We start from the raw sequence: 14916 nt of genomic DNA on the forward strand, positions 1-14916 counted from the left end.
GAAAGTCCTGTCCTTTTGCTTTTGTAATAAACAAAGCGCACCTTTGGGCAAACAAATTCAATAAATTACTTTCAGTATCTTTCACCATTTGTTTGATTTCTTTGAGTCCGTAATTTTGCACGTAAATTTTTAATAATGTTAGCTTTTATTGCAGAAGAGAGAAAGAATGAATTAGTAAAATTAACGTTGAAAGCTTCTAACGCAATCTTTTATCATTATCTTTTATGATAGTAAAGTCTAATATCTGCCAATAATTTTACGCGACATAAATTTTAGTTAGAATTTTAGCAGTTTAATACTACATACAATATTAGTCTATCAAAGTATGCTTCTGAAATTTTATGCAAAAGACTATCGTAGCAGAGATAGTGCATTTAGTTTGGACACTGAGTATTACGCTGCTACGTGCTCGCTAATACTTTTCTCGTACTTTTTGAGAACATTTTCCAAACTTTCCTTGCAAGTTTTCATGACTCTTCCGAAGCGATTTAGAAACTTGGAAATATTTCAGTGGTTCAGGAACTCTTCGCGTTGGATCTGTAGTCCTTCTTTGGCAGAACAAAAATGAAATAGACAAGAATCGATCCAATGTAATAGTAATAGCAGATCGCTGCGCATATATTTTTAAGCGGATTTTGTGAAGAAAATTATTCCGGTCGTGTAACAAAGTCATGAAAAAGAACATGACAAGGTCGAAGTTATATATTTTTCTTATCCAAACTCATTAGGCTTTTCACTCATATTAAATCAATTCATATGATTATAAATATGCTTATATATAATATACTTATTTATATTTTTTTATTATATTAATATTATTGCTATTAATCTTTTTGGCAATCTTTTATTTTTTACGTCTATGTCGAAAGTTATATACATATATTAGTGGTTCAAATTATATTAAATATACTGTCTCTCTCTTCTCATATCAAATAAATAAGATTTTACGGACTGACTTGATAATTATAACCATAATGTCACATTAAGAAAAATATAAGAAAAAGTTTTTTTTTTATGATTTCCTAAAAGATTTTCTAACAAAATTGTTAAGACGTTTTTGATAACAAGCTTAAACTTGAATATCTAGCAACTTTAAATTCCGTTGTTCCGACTGTCGTATTCGTGCCGATTAGTCACTGAACCTGATTGATTAGCTGCTGATGGAGTGCGCTGCGAGATAATTAACAATGGCGCGCGTTATTCAGCGCCGCGCGGTGGTTTGTGGAGCCGCCATGCGTAGGTAATTATTGTTGTATAATCATCTTGCACGTAAGCAGAAAGCTGACGCTATTAATTGCCGCCATAATCCAACCATTAATACAAGAAATCTCTTAGATTACTTTCATATACAAGAAACTTTTTTTCTTAATATTCATATTGCGATTTGTCAGTTTTATATTGCTTTAACAACTGATGTTTAAAATAAATTAAATATATATGTACATTATATATTCTTCAAAAACCTTTCGATGAGAAAAATTATTTAGTATGTTAAATCTTGATTTGTTTGTCCAAAAACTCTTTAGAGTTCTAATTGATGTTCAGTGAAAATTCTGTTCATATCATATCCATGAAAAGCATGCCTCTATTATTTTCTTATCTCAGTATGCTCTTATTTTTTGCGGAAAGAAAAAACTAATTGAGTCATCGGCGGTAGCTATCGAAGGTAAATCCTTCGTTTGCAAAAAGCCATCTTGTTGATCGCAGGACAAAGCTTTGTTGGCGTTTTCTCGGGGCCAAGAGCAATCCGACCCCGCCTCGGTTGCGCCTTTTTACACGCGATATCGCTTCCTTATCGTTCCATTCTATGAAAAGCGAGATTCTCGAACGCGAGCAATGATCCGCCTTCCACGGAGGAGACAAATACCGACAATCTCGTTTCGCACGCTCGCTTTACGAACGCTACTGAAAAATCTCTCCGGTGATGCACAAGCCGATGAGCCGGATGCAAAAGTAACCGGATATATAGGATAAAAGTCACAGGATCGGAATGGAATGGAATTCCATTGCGAAGTGCAATTTTGCGAGTCACGTGGATTCCGAGCAGAACGGCTTTCGAGATGAATGCCATTTACAAGTCGCGCCTTTAGAAACGCGACCTATTTTCTAAGACGGTATTTTTTACCGGGAAAAGAGAATTCTTTGATTTATTGTTTTTTTTTAGATAAAAATATTCATACTATTGCTACGTATCCGTAATTTATTTGCTTGCTATATATTTTTATTATTTTTGAAATTTTATTGTATTATGTTTTAATCTCTTGATTCTTGCGATATAAGAGAAAGGATTCTAGGAGAATAATTGTACGTAATAATGTTTAAGTAGATCTAATTGTTTAGCTTTCGTAAAAGAACTGATTTGTGGCCGATTTGTGGCTGATCCGTTAAACCGCGCTTTCTGAAATAGAAGTGGCTCAGTAAAAGATGACTATAAAACGCGACGATGGTAACGACGGAAAATCATAAAACTTAACGGCATTGCAAGCAGCGTTTTCATCTTACTATTCCGCTGTTTATCCTATTACGGCGACCGGCAAGTATAGAGGAAGCAGTAGAGCGGATAAAATTGTTATATATCAAGTTTAAAAAATGAGGCAAAAGGGCAGAGAAATACAAGGAACGCAATAATTTTCATAAAATATCTTTTTTCCAAACTTGTTAAGGATTAGAAAACTTTTCTTAGTTAATTTTTATTTAATAATTAAATAATATTAATATTTGAAAGAATGAGATAAAATATATAGCGCTCTATGTAAAACACAATTTATATTTCATTAAAGTCAAGAGAGAGAATATATCTATCAAGCGTGCGTTTCTCTACACGATAATTATGCATCGAGCGAAAAGTGGAAACTCTCATGTAGTTCAATGATTTGCATGTCTAATCCGGTCTTAGTTAGCATAACTTCATTGAGAAAACGTGGCCAATATTCCTGCATGTACTATAATTCTTGCAACTGTATGATGTGGGATATTCATAAATTTGAAATATATATCCATATTATCTTTGGCATTATTAATTCCTATGTTGCGATTGGAGAATTCATTATTTATTTTCCCGCAACTACTTATATTTTATTATAAATTTTTATATTTTAAATTTTATTAAACGTTTTTAACATTGCTTTTATTATTATTGCAAATTTAAAAGAAATTTAAAAAAAAATAAAAACAAAATTAATTATTAATACATTTTGTTTCCCACATAATTATAAATAATACTATACTCTTAGAGCAACATAGAAATTATGTTTGCCAATTTTGTTTTGCCAATAATTTAGAGAATGCCTTATTTATTATATGTGTGTAAATAATTTATTTATCAGAAAACAATATTAAAATATGGAGATTGTATGTTTATATACAGGCTGCTCTGTATGTCATAACATATTTCACTCGTACAAAAATTTATTTTCTTTCTCACGGATTATTTTATATCGGAGCGACTTCTGTCCTTACTCAGGAAACGCAAACATATAAATACGTTTTATGAGTTTAAAGAAAATGCCTTTTATGAGTTCACATCCATTACCAGTCCATTTGCTCGAGACAACCACGCTCTGTCTTAGAAGGAACGTTCCAGCAGGCGATGCTGTAAAAATCAAGTATAAAATACTAACGGCCATACTTTCTATAACGACAATTACGTATTTGGAGGATATATGCCGCCACCCACGAAATGAAACACAGCGAGACATTATCGCGCGAGACATTTCGCCGGAAAATCGAGACAAATGAGGAAGCTTAATCGAATCACCAGCCAATCGTGAATTCCTTTCTCTAGGAATCCACTTTTTTTTTCAGCCGAACGATTTTCACGAAACGAAGAATTAGGGGACGAGGCATTCATGTTTTAAACTCGCAAATCGGGAATTCGAATAATTTTGATTACCGTCGCTGCTCAGATTCCCGGAATCTCGATCGCCATTTTATCGCATAAAATCAGGAACTAGATAAGGGGATGGGGTACTTTGGTGGTTGTCACGAGAAAGCCGATCTATGGCGCCGCTCGTCGGCGATCTCTCTTTCCGCTGCCACTTTCCCTTCGGTAAAGTTGTCGATTAAAGTAACGAACGACCGACTGAAAAAGTAATAAACTTTTTCGTGAGACGAGATTATTCAATGAAACCGCCGCGAATTAAGATTAAGAGGAAGTAGAAGAAGCTGCATTGAATATCAGTCTCTTTTTACAATCACTATACATTCTGAAATTTGCAGTCACTTCTTTTTATAACAAATATTTAGTAAAACTATCGTGTTCTGATTTTAATCTAACTGATTAAAATTTGCATCTTTGTAAAACTTTAAATAAACATTTGTTTTAATTGCTTTATTGCTTCAAAAATATTAACATCATTTTTCGCAAACAAAAACCAACTCATAGTGTATACACAAAGTTTATTTTTGTTTTTTTCAGTTTAAAAAACAATCTTATAAAAATATTTTATAAAAATATATAAGAAAGAAAGAATAAATTTAATATTTTATTAATGATATTATAAGGAATTATGGTACTATATTATGGTACTGCTTTTATTAATGAGAAATATTAAAACTTTGTGTAGATTATTGGGAAAATACAATTCTAGTAGTGCTCGAAACCGCAATCGTTCCGAATTACATCACTTTCGCAAGATGTTAATAAAGTTAATGACCGCATTGCTATCCGATTAGAAACCTCTTAAAGTGTCTACGTGCATTGTAAATCAAATCACGACAATCTGTCTTTTAATGTTACTAACGCGATTTATACTGCAGAAATAGATTTCTGAAAGATAACGAAATAATTCTCAATAAATATCACAAAATTGCTATAAAAAATATATTTAATACGAAAGTTAGTGTAGATAAATAAAAAAAAATGTATATATTATATGTCCCATGTGTTAGAAATTAAAATAAATTAGTGCCATATAAAAAAAAATATTTAATATTAAACAATTGCAGCAAAAAGATTTTTTTATAATTGACTTCAAATTCAGCAAAAAATAATCGGTTTTTGATACAATCAAAATTGAGACGAACTATTTTAATATTATTAATACAATTTTGAAGAATATCTAACATTATTGACAAAATTTTAATTAAATTATTTACAATGACAAAATAAATATAAAATGCAATTTAGCGAATTTTATTTCATTAAATTAAATTAATCTCGCTTTGTTATGTTTTTAAAAGGAAAACGGATTGTTGGGTTTGCAACTAATAGTAAGTCTTCATTCTTTTCATGAAAGACGCAATTACAGCGCCTTCTGAAGCTTATAAAAAAAAGTGAACAGCAAAGGATGATGGAAGAGAGCGTTAGTTTACGATACGAAGTTGTCGCGATGCGTAAACTGCACTATATATGGTATTCACGCATCGTGACACTTTTATCAAAAAGATTGTAACAAGCTCTTGTTGCGTTGTAGCTGACAGCGTTTTAGATCGCTAGCGAATAAGGCAATACAACGTATCTCGAGAAGATGCATTAGTAGTAAGAGCTTGAGAAGAAGAAGAGCTCTTTGAAGAAATGCAGTGCCGGCTTATTCTTTGCGGAACTTCCATTTCAGCTCTTTATATATACTTTTTTTTAATTTGCTTGTTTTGCACTCAGCTATATACTCTACATACATCCGGCAGAGATGTACATATACATTATAGATGTCATGTACATTATAAACTAGCATATAGAGAACATAACAAACATACTGTTGACGCTATATCCAACACATTTCTAATAAATTAGAAATTGTGTATATAATATATTTAAATATACCTTTCGCGTGGAAGATATATTTATATATTTAATCATGATTGAACACACACACACACATAAATAGCTTGATGCTCGAAATTATAATTGTTAGATCAAGACGAAGTTGTGCCCCGAGGACGGGAAGAATAAGAGGGTCGTTTTAGTGTCATATTTTCGCCACCGGTTGATAGTTGTTGTAGCCAATGACAATTTATCACGATACGACTATTTCGGCATAAGTTGCCCCCAGGAAGATGGAGACTCTTTTATCTGATGCCTATCGAGAGCCCCTCGGATGTGGATTTAATTTAACGAGACGCTGAAATTCAAGCCGCGCTTGACAAACGAAACGCCAAGTTCACTCCCTCGAGCACATAATCTCTCGCCGTACCATAGTTCGACCTCAATTATCTTTCTAATGTTACCTCAATTCTATCTTCGAAAAAAAAAAAAAAAAACCGGAAGAATAGAGTGTATTACGAGATCTGACAATGCTCAAGATACTTCACAGATTAGATTATATACCAAAAGTAGAATAGCGAGTCTATAAAAAAGTACAAGTGTATTATCATTATAAGGTCTGACGAAGAAAATTTAACATATATTTTTCAAGTCATAGAAAGTTAAAAAATTGTGTGTCAAATATTACATAGTAATAAATTAAATTACTTTTACAAGTTATATTAATTTAGAAAATTTATATATTTCCTCTTTTCATTATTTTTATATTTTATTATATAGATTCGTAGATATATAATGTAGTCATATTCACATTTATATGTATATTTATTGTTTTTAATGTTTTACTTAATGGTATTTATTCACAAAAATAATATAAATATATTTTCTGTGTTCTGCATTTTGATATCTTTTCATAAACATGTAATTAAAATAGTTAAATTTCATAATTTTACTCAGTTTTTTTATCAATATATAATTATAAATGAAAATATATTTAGAAAAAAAATCAATAACACTAAAGATTAATACTAAAATCAACACTAAAGATAAATAAATTAAATTTAAAAACACAAAAATTTATGTTTAATAAAAATATTATTGAAAGCAATATAGTAGAGTATTGATTTTGAGATGAGAAAAATATAATAAGCAGATAATATATGTTTTAAAAATATGCAATGAGATGCAAATAAGGGTGAGGTAAGGCACATAAAACAGTAAAAAATAGTGAAACTGTATATATGACAAACGCATAAGGGAGAACCTTCATTTTCTTTTTTCATTAGCCTATAACTTGGACAGACATTTTTCAATAGTATTTACAACAATGACGTTAATGCTACTCATTTATCACATGATCATCAAGCTTGTTCGATAAATAATATAGTAACAGTATAATATCTTATGCAGCGTTAATAAAACGCTTCGCGTTACAGGAGCTGAAGTTACAAAGTTTCATTAAACGTCGCTAATTAATTACGCGAAGAAATTGTTAGTCAGCTATTATTTACGTTTAAGGAACGTGCGTCCGATCGCGTTTATCTCCGTTTAAGGCTGGACAGCTTTTAATTGTTGCCGCCGTTATTATGGCGCGCGGCAATTTCTGTAATTCGACGAGCTAAAAAGTCGCAGATAATTAAGAGGCATCGAGGCTCTACTTTAATTTTAATACTCGGAATGTCGACCGTTGCGTTCGCGCCTTTCATTGCGGCTTAATTAAACTCGTACGGAAAAGTCGTTTTATTGTTGTTAAGAACATGAAGAACGCGGGGTGAAAAATGGGAAGCAAAGCTGCGCGACGAAAAGAAGTGATGACGAGATAAAAGCTACAGGAAAATCCCTTTCAAAAAAAAAATAAAAAGATAGAGACACAGTAATTCAAATTAAAATTTCCCCAAGTAACCTATTGTAAGGATCTCACGTATGCGATTTTTTCCCTTCTGCATGCGGACTCTCTTCAGCGTTAATCCTTTTCGTCATTTCCTCGAAATTCGCAGCGTCAGCAAACTCGCCGCATTCGCAGTTGCGAATCGTGCAACTCTGCGGTAGATTAGGCCAGCAAACAGAAAAGTGTATTTACGAAGGTAACGTGCAGGGCTCGAAAATTGCGCTATCGCGGCAGCGTCTTAATCACATTCGCAGCGCACGTATCGTATATTTACCTCAATAGTAAATACTCCATTCGCCTTAGCGTATAACGTGTATTGATGCACAGAGTGAATAGGATATACTCATTAATCGCGATCAGAGAAACGAATGAAATTGGGTCGCGCAGTTTCCTGCAGGATTTTTATCTTATAATAGCGTGTCATGACAGTCGTCAAATTTTTTTATTTTTCTTTCTTGAACGTACAGTGTGATTGATTTGTAAAAATTAAATATTTAATAACTTGAGTTAATATAATAAGAAAATGATGATAAGAATGCGTTATTTGTTATTCTAAAAATTTTTATTATAATTTAATATAAAAATGATTAGGCCATATTTTTCTTTAAAGAGATCTGTCATTTTTTATGTTGGACAGAATAAATACATATTTTTGAATACGTGTATAAATTTTTAGAAAATCATGTAAAGTAGGAAAAAATAATCATTCACAAATGTTAGGAAAGTATTTTTAACGTATTGTTTTATTTCTTTCATTTATATATATAATTATTTATTCAACTTGTATAAAAATAAAAATTGTTAACATAAATTATATAATATTATTTATTTATCGAATTTAAAGTGATTTTTTCTAATTGTTATATTATTAAATTTTAATTACGACAAACTGGAATTAATATCCTTTGAAGTTTCATAACACACACACTCATCGTTTTTACATAACTAAGCTGTAAAACTCGTCAAAGTACCTGCGTCTCTCGCATAACTCCTACCATCAGAGCACTAACAAAGAAGAAACTTTATTAGATCCTTTTTACGTGCGCGGGCCCGCATCGAGTATGCCTGCAAAAAAGCTTCGATCGCATGCAAACAACGAGGCAGGTATTCAGAGCAATTAAGATGAACGACTCGTCTTGTAGATGCGCGTCGAGGAAAAGACTTATAACATTGTACATTCACGAATTTCACATACAGAAGCGCGCGCGCGCAAGTAAAAAGCGAAAGACGCAAACGAGAGAAAAGAAATGGAGACTCATAAAAGTGCTGAATAACTCGAGGCCAATATAAAGTACGCCAAAGTGAAATCGAGCTTGGCACGTGAAGATGGAGCACTTCGCGCTCCGAGTTTACAGCCTGTCAAGAGCTAGACCTTGACGAATGGCTGCGGAATTTGCTCGAATCGAGTGGATCGACTGTCCTATTTGGCCTCCGGCCTTGGAAATCAAGTGAGGTTTGAGGACCACCTGAATTCCTCTTTCCTGTAATTCTAGAACGACACCTAAATGCCATTCTTTCTCGGCCTCTCCAACATTTCCGCTCGTATGAAGACTCCCTTCTTATTTATCTGTTGGCGCATACAAGTGAAGTATACAAATACACGAGATATCGCTGATTTCGGTACGTCAGGATAATCAAAAGATGCCCTATGAACCTCGGATATTCGTCACGCGGCGTGACAATGTTGAGTTTGCGCCAAAGCTATGGAGATTTTACACCCACAGTTTATAACACATTGATGTCCTTTGATCAGAGAGGTACCAGCAGCTAATGCAGTAACTCAATTTTCGGCGAGGGCGAGTTAATGCACCCTCGATTACTCAAACGATCTGGATTTATCGGAAAATGTACCCCTCGTGTAAGGAGCCTTTTCTTGTCCCAGCGGACATGCGAGTTGAATCCGTGATAGTAACCCGGCATGTAATTGTGACCACGGCGATAACGTTATAATCAACGTTTCTGTCCCGTGTCATCTACATGACGTGTACGTGTCAATTTTGCATGCATATATTTTGACATTGTAAAGTTTAGATTTGTGTCCGTGTCAACATTCAACGAGTTAGTGTGACGATTTTCGTTTCAATAATTATTGGATGGGCGTATAACAAAATTGATTTCGCGTATATTCGCGACACTCTAACGCAATAATATTAATCGATTCCGATTTCTCGAATTTAGACCACGAATTTTTCCGATATTGCGAACAAATCGAAATTTTATCTCAATTCAACTCTACAAAACATAATAAATGAAAACTTACGTTGGCGGAAATTAAAAAGCTATTAATTTCATTCCATTAATTTAGAGAAAAATATAGCAGCTTGGCTAAAAGCGGCTTTCCGGACTTGCATTTTCATCTTTCTCGAAAACATATTTTCAAGACTAATTATATTTTATTAGCAGATTCGTATTTTGAATCGCTCGCATCTTTTTTTTTTTAATCCTTTCAGTTCATTAGCACGGTATAAGAAAGCTTTCAGGGATAAGAAAGAATTTTATTTTTCTTGCTATCTTTAATGAATTGCTTTTGATATTGCGTAAAACGCAGTTTCTTTATTTCATCGATCTATCTCGTTATGAAGTAATGTAGAAAATAATGAGAAGAGTAAATAAAGATAGAAACATAATTGTAATTAATTATTGCTTCAAAAAAATTGTTAATTACAAGATTTCGTTATTAATAGTAGTTGAAATCTAGTTCAAATAAGATATTCTTATTCAGTCTTACAAAAATATCAATATTTTATAAATTGGGATCACCGTTTATAATATTATCTTCTATGATATCGTTTATGCTTGATTTATAAAATAGATAATAATTTATAAATTTTGCTTTAAATATTTTTTTTTTTTTTTGTACATTTAAATACTTAGGCACTTTTAAATAGATTCAGAAAATATGTACGAGCGACTACATCGCTGCAGATCTAATTTATTCAACCACGTAGAATCTAAATAATTCATAACACATAAAGTGTACCGTTGCTTGCGAGCTTTTAACAAGAATCTTTCGAAGAAGTAACATAACTCTTGAAAAAGTTGGCTAATTTATCCTTAATCGCGCGTACATCTTTCAGAAAAATATTTACGAGAGAGAATATTTTCGAGATACATTCTCTCAAAAAATCAACCGGAAAGATTTATTGCGTATTTTCACAATTTTTGTCACGATAACATATAATGATCGTTTTTATATCTAAAAGTACAAGATTAAAATAGCAGTATCGAAAAATATTTTAATTGAATGCAATGCGTTATCATAAAAAGAGCAAGATCGCTATTTTTAACGTTTTAATTTCAAAATTGTTAGCTCTTTTTAGAGAGTATATTTCTGTTTAAAACGCTTTTTTCGAGAGACTTCCTCAGATTGTTACTCGCAAATTCCGCACAAAAGATAATTGAAATTGTTCGCGTGGGATATAGGATAGCCGAAACATTATAGCTGGGCGTATACTCGCCGACTTCGGCAAATATTCCGCTCGTTTCAGTGTGCTCAGAGCTTATGACGGAGAAGCGTCATTTCCTGGTTTTGTACAGGAATTTGAGGAAACGTATGCACGTCCATTGTCCAAACATAGAAATGTCTCCGTCAAAAGCGCGATCTCGTCGACGAAAGAATAGCTAATTGCTGCTGAATGACGAGAGAAATGACGTTTATCCTGTAATTTATATACTTTTGTGTTTTGAGAAGATAAAGCAAAGAATAGATATTTTGGAGAAAATTGAGAAACATGTGCTTAATTGTATGTAGATACGTTAATGAATAAATAATTTTTAAATGTTTTGTTAAATAATTCAGCATTTTTATTAGATTATTTTGGCCAATATCAAATAAAAAATACATCAAATTACCGAAAGTTGTTGAATATATGGGAACAATGTATTATTCTGATAGAATTATTGCACCTTCTAAATTTTTAATTTTTTTTTTTTTTTTTGTATTTTATACGTTATATAAAATTATAAAGGAAATTATTTTTTATATCCTAAGTTCTGTCGCAAATTAGAGATTTTTTCAAAATGGATTTTTTAGCAAATAAACTTGAATGTTTTAGAATTCTAAAGAGCCGCGAAAAGTACAAAATTGATAAAGAAGCTTTAATCTTTCATTTAAAAGACAGTTTAACCATTAAACTTTCCGGGGTTTATATCTCTGATCTCTTTATTTAGTCTTAATTCCCTTAGGCGAAAATTCTGTTATAGTTATTCTCCGTAGTACAAAGCAAAAGGAATACATAAAGCCGAGTTTAAGATTTTCACATTTAGCGGAGATTTATACATCTCTCGGGAAATTTGTGTACCAAACCAACTCAAAATTTAAAATTTGGAAAGTTTTGGATAAATATTAATAAAACATTAGAAAACAAATATCACTGCCTACTTATTTTATATAAGTGGATAGCGCTTTTCAAATACATTATCATAAGTTAAACATTAATATTATTTTCGGCCTTGTTAGAAAATCGAAAATTGTCAAATTTTTTTTTTTAATTTTTAAGAGAAAATGTATAAACAGAAAAAAATTAATATAATTATTTTGATAAATTTAATTAAATTAATTTCATTTAATTCAATTTAATCATAATTCTTAAATTCTCAAATTAAGATACGATTAGGTTTCTGTGAATTTTTAAGCTCTGAATGACGAATGAAAATATTCGGCATTTATGAATTTTGCAGTGACCTAATTAATGATTCAATAATAGACGCGTACCTTTTAATATCAAGCTATCTTTTCCTGCCGATATGAAGGAACGCGGAGAAAAAGCGCAATTAAAGCGGCGCCCCTGATGCTGCGAGCGCTGCAATTAATTCTGTGGGGATATGGCATGATATTGATTAAGATAGTGGCGGAATTGAAAGTATGTCGATACGTGACGGTTGTTCATAAAATGCCAATTGAAACAATTTAAATGGTATTGGCATTTTTTTAGATATGCAGAACTTTCTCCGCATGCAGGAGATGCTTAGCGATTCAGTATTTCAATAGAAATATGGTAATTTTCCGTGATTGTTGGCTTGACAGCTGTATTTACATGGTAACAAAAAAATTATTCCTAATCAGTATGCGAGAGTTATATTGAAAGAGATCGGTGTATCGACGCTTTTACATATATTACTGCTTTCTTTCTAGGTTTTCATAACGATATTGAACTCCCTCATAAATGGATCCTTGCCTGCGGCAAGGAAAAAAAGATAAGGAGTACGGTATCGAGGAAACGTTGAAAATTAAATTGGCATGAAATTAATATCAGATAAGATTGCTTTATTTTTTATTACACAGTTAATTGAGCAATTAAATTTAACGGAGAAATAGTGGTGTTTTAAATTAAGAATTCTCTATTTGAATAATTAACGCACGCAAGAAAGTATTGTAATTTAATGCACTTAATTAAGATACTTTATCTGATAAATGTACAGGTTAAATTATTTATAATTTAGATATAGTTAAATCGCACTTTAATCGAAAACTTATTTGTTTCTTTTTCCGACTTAAAAAAAAATCAATTGCAAATCGCGCAAAATGTAAAATATTGCCGATTGTTGTGACACATCTTAGCATCAGGAGGTTCAACTTGAAAAAGCGTTAGAAGATTTGCCGATATCATTTCGTCAATAATACGAATAAATTGAAAATGAATAACAAACGTCTTGAGAAAAATGTACATAACATTAATAAGGCTCAGAAATCTTTTGAAATTATAGGAAAATGATTTTTTTTAAATCTTCATCAGTAACGAATTAAAATATATTTAAAAAGTTTAGATACAAATCTATGTTGAGACTGTTTATTTTAAAATATTACCAAGTTTTTTAATTAAGATTGTTTCAAAAGCTGATCATTTTTTACAAGCGTCCTAACGTCTATGAAAAATCGTTTTAGTCACGTCTCAGGCGTAATTCACATACTGATGCACTTATACGTAATACATCGTCCTTGGCGTGTAGTTTTATATTTTATGTCGCACAAGAGTTGCGCTGGTTTCCACCCTTAGCACGTAGTGAAGCACACCACTGTTCGGAAACTTTCCCATACACGTATCTATATGTTATTTTTGCTCTATGAAATTTATCGCCTCTGCGGTAATGAAACTCGCGAAACCTGTCTGACAAGAAACATGTACAAGGAATTTTTTTATATATCCGTAATGTAAAAACCGCCCGATAAGTTTTTAAAAGGCGCGATCAAGGAAACATCTTCTAACAACATGAACAAATTCATAAACTATTATTGAAGTAATTTTAAAATAACTCGGTAGAGAGAGAAACACACACGAAAATAAAAGAAAAGATCTCTCGAATCCGGAAAAGATCCCGCGTATAATTCAACGGTTACATATAGCGGGCTCGCCTTCCGAAATACACTATATCGTTCAGAGGAAGACACCTAAATGATCCGAACACGGTATCTCCATTACCCGATAGTCTACAGAATCCCTGGGCAGCCATTTCACCGGTTCCGCGCAACCATCGCCCATCCATTGAAAGAAATTGCCAAACATCTAGAGACAGTCGCGCGCGTACGTGCAGATTACGAGACACCCGGTATACGTTTTGCGCTCGCTCGCACATGTACTTCGCACGTGCTATCGTCGACGGCTTGCGGTATCATCGCGCTAGTTGCATTCCCTGTTCCATCAGCGAAAATTATGTAAATGCATTCCCTTCTTTCATCCCGGTGCATAGAGACGATGGAACCGAAGTAACGAAACTTTATGCAGCGCCGCCTCGTCTCGTTTCGTCGTCACGCCAGTTTCGTCGAATCGCGTTGTGTTTCTCCGGCGCGAGCAAATTTCGCTCCACTTTTTACATAAATTTTAGCATCAATCATTTCGGTGTATTTAATTTAAGAGGAAGTGAGATGCGCTCGATATAAAAATACATCGACAGTTATAGTCGGCGTATTATAAACAGCTGGTCGGTAATAATTTATATCAATTCAGTAATATACGAGTATTAGGTAGCTATTTGCCGGAATTGTAAATCAATACCGATATCAATTTATAAAAATGAAAGGATTAATATGAAAGGATAAATTGAATATATCATACTCTCTTTCTCTCTTGATTTTTTATGAACGTATCGTGATTTTTATTTACAACTTCCCACTCGCAAAAATCGATTATTTCTTTCAAATTAATTCATTGTTCAGTTTGCAAACCAAATATTAGTAAAACGCGTCGGTATATTCAATACCGATACGATGAGAATTGAAACAGAATTGCTTTATGATCAAACGCGAATATTGAGAATAATATTGAAGAGTTTCTAGCGTATATAAAAGACACTTTTTAACCTTATATTTTTTTAATTTATACAGGACAAA

At 32.4% G+C, this 14916-nt stretch overlaps 1 protein-coding gene across 2 annotated transcripts in view; it reads right to left on the reverse strand.

The window, feature by feature from the left end:
* Positions 1–14916, reverse strand: part of LOC126851548 (neuronal acetylcholine receptor subunit alpha-7-like) — a 167698-nt gene that overhangs the window by 37548 nt on the left and 115234 nt on the right. The window lies entirely within an intron of this gene.

The sequence above is a fragment of the Cataglyphis hispanica genome, chromosome 8 (genome assembly GCF_021464435.1).
Source record: "Cataglyphis hispanica isolate Lineage 1 chromosome 8, ULB_Chis1_1.0, whole genome shotgun sequence".
NCBI lineage: Eukaryota > Metazoa > Arthropoda > Insecta > Hymenoptera > Formicidae > Cataglyphis > Cataglyphis hispanica.